This window comes from Marmota marmota, unplaced genomic scaffold, assembly GCF_001458135.2.
Source record: "Marmota marmota marmota unplaced genomic scaffold, marMar, whole genome shotgun sequence".
In the NCBI taxonomy this organism is placed as follows: Eukaryota; Metazoa; Chordata; class Mammalia; order Rodentia; family Sciuridae; genus Marmota; species Marmota marmota.
Window position 1 is genome coordinate 5407567 of NW_025999998.1, and position 3546 is coordinate 5411112.

The window sequence follows — 3546 nt, forward strand, 5'->3', positions numbered from 1 at the left end:
TATATATATATATATATATATATATATGATTTGCCATAGGTTGATTTAGTATATGGTTGAAATTATCCCTCCCTCCTTCCTTCCTTCCTTTCTCTTTTTCTTTCTTCCTTCCATTCCTCCCCTCTTCTCCTTACCTTTTTGTCCTAAGTCTACTGAAAATGTCACAGCATAGCAAACAGATTGAAATGACTCCATGTGATGTTTTAAAATTCAGTCTGAATGACCTGCAGTTTGGACAGACAACAGAAGTCCAAACCTTCAGAATTTCCTTAGTACGGGGATTTACTTCAATGATCTGATCCAGGGTGGAGACTTCAGGAGCATAATTATCTCTCCTCCCACAGTTTGATAGAGATATGCCTTACCTGGCCTCTCTCAATCCACTTCATCAGATCTATGATGTAATCTGCTATATTGTTGTGGAACTTCTTGCTTAATAATGGTGATATCCTTACCCAAGTATGTGTTTGTGTAGAACAGTGCTTTGAGTAGTTCTCAGTGATGACCAGGGCCTCTTTCTTCATGGTACAAATACAGCGCAAGTTGGTTGGTCTTTGGTAAAAGCAAACTTTTCAATATTAAAAATGCAGACATTTAAATTTAAAGTGTATCTCAGTAACTGTGATTACATGTGACTAACCAATGTATCTTGTCCACAATTCTAGTCACAGATCAGAGTGTTAAGTATTACTTGGAATCACTTAATTAACCATAAAGGCAGACTATTATTATTAAGCCTTAGTGGATGCAAATGGGATTTCTGGGCTGGAGCATTGGCCCAAACTAGAAAACAAAGTGAAGAGCTTATGGTTTCTAACCTAGAAAAATGGGGAAAGAATCACCATGTTTTCTTTTCACTTTGGTCTGTTTTCCTCATTCTTTGAGACAGGTGTCACTGTGTTGCCTGGGCTGGTGTCAAATTTTTGAACTCAATTATCTTTCTGCTTTAGTCTCAGAATGCTGGTACCACAGCACCTGACTTGGTCTTTTTAGAAATGAAAACTGGTTGGACACAGACTTAAATTAGCTAACAACAACAGTTGTTCTGTCTGACCATGTCTCAACCAGTTCCCCAGTATAAAACATGAAAATTTTTTTTATTCTTTATTAAAATAGCTGAAAGAGTTGGAAAGAGAAAGTTTTTTAACTCCATAACATGAGACAACAGAGAGTGCACAATAATTCTGATCAGACACCTCTCTCAATCTTCATTCCTACCCCTCTCTTTTCAGACAAATAAGTCTTCATTAATTTAGCCAAGATTTCATAGTCAGTGTGTTATCCCTCTATCTCCTGTATATATCAGTGAACTTAATGTCAAATTATTTTATTTGTTTGTTTTATTTTGATACCAAGGATTAAGCCCAGGGGTGTATAACCACCGAGCCACATCCCCAGCCCTTTTTATTTATTATTTTGAGACAGGATCTTGCTAAGTTGCTTAGGGCCTTGCTAAATTGTTGAGGCTGGCTTTGAGCTTGTGATCGTCCTGCCTCAGCCTCCTAAACCACTGGGATTATAGGTGTGAGCCACTGTGGCTGGCAAATTCTGTGCATTTTTAACAACCATTCCAGAATTTAGTAGTTTTAGCCTCTGTCCTGTTCTTATCCATTATTTTGTGTTTTCTGCTAGGTTTAATCTGATTGCTCAAGAAGTATAAACCCCCATTGAATAAAACTCTAGAAGTAAACAATTTCCATGACTTTTTTGGGGGGTACTGGGGATTGAACCCAGGAGTGCTCTACCATTGAGCTTCATTATTTTTTCTTTTGAGATGGATCTGGATAAGTCGCTAGGGCCTCGCCAAATTATTGAGGCTGGTTTTGAACTTGTGATCCTCTTGCCTCAGCCTCTGAGTTTCTGGGATTATAGTCATGTGCCACCATGGTACCTGGCTAAGATCATATATTTAGCAACATTAATTCAAATGTGTCATTTAATGTTTGATAAACCAAAGGAAGAGCCTTACCCTATCTTAAGACACTCACTAAATATATTCATTGACTCCTCCCCAGTTTCCTAGGAGTCCATTATATTGTTTGTCTTATGTTGCTACTGTTTATTGCTTCTCATTAGAGGGCAATCTTCTGTAGGACTCCAAGGAAGAACAGTGACCCAACTTCTACCCCTCACCTACACCTCTCCAACCCCAAGCAAACACAATCTTCTCAGAAATCTTATCAAGATTCATCTATAATAAAAACCAAAAGAATTGTCAAGGATGGGAAGACTCCTTCCATCCTTTTGTCTTGAACAGGTGAGGTAAACCACATGTTTAGATCCGCCATGTGTGGGTTAGAAAAAGAAGTTAGTCATTACCTATATATACTTTATCATTAAGCCCATGTCCTTCTATGTTCAAGCAGGTAAAAACAAGTTTATGTTAATGGTTGGAAACCAATGGAAGTCCAATTAATGAACAAAGGCCATAGAGTCACAAGCTGAGAAACAATCCTTTAAGTGTAGTAAAATTGGTATGAAAAACCTTCATTCAGTTTTCAGTTTGAATGAAACATATTAGATAGTAACATATTCAGTTATAAATCCTCCAAAATTATATGTGTGTCCTTCGTTCATTTACTTATGCCCTCCTCAATGTTCTATTAGTAATATGTTGGCATTCCTATCTTGTTTTATTATCCCAGTTATTAATGGTTGCATTTCCCGGGTTCTCTTACTTCTTTTTGAACTTTGGACAACTATAAGTTAAAGACGTATAGAGCAACTTCTGAAAGAACCATACGTCCCCAGGCAAGAGTCAACAGTGTCTCCACATTCCATAATCCTCCAAAACCTTTCTTTTCTTCCTCACAAAGACACAGTCACCTTCTAGAACAGGGAACCATCCGTCAGCTGCTTCCTACTATTGCAACCCCATGCTCTCCTTCAAGAAACAGAGCACCGCCTCCACTTGGCTTCTCCTTCTTAGATCCATCTTTCCTTTACTTATGATCTTAGTTTTGGTTCCCCAGAAGCAGATCCCGAGGGGAGAATATACATAAGTTGATTTGGTGGTGATCCTAGGGAGTGCTGGCAAAGGGAAGGAAGACAAATAAAAAGGGCAACCAAAGAAGGGAGTGTTTTCCAGCCCGGTAGTACTATAGGAACTGAGGTTTAATCCCTCTGGGGAATTCTGAATACCAGTGTAGAACCCAGGCCTCTGACTAATCCACCAGAGAAGCAAAGAAGTTGGAAAATTTATATACCAACTTTTATCATTCATTAGTTAAGGGCTTTACCTCTTCACACACCCATGCCCACAGCTGAAGCTCTATTCAGCAGAGAAAGTCATTAAGCAAGGTAGTCTAGATGCCAGCAGTTGGTAAGGCCCAAGAGACATGGCAAGGGCACCAATTATATCTGCTATACTAGTATCTGAGATCCCAATGTAGTATACTAAGATTCACTATCCAAAGCCAGGGATTATAAAATAGGGAAGAAGATCAAAGGCTCTGGAGACACACTGATTTTAAAACATTGGTTCTTGATCTCTCTAAAGTTCAAAATTGCATGAAGGAGTTGGCCGTGGTAGCACATGGCTCAGAA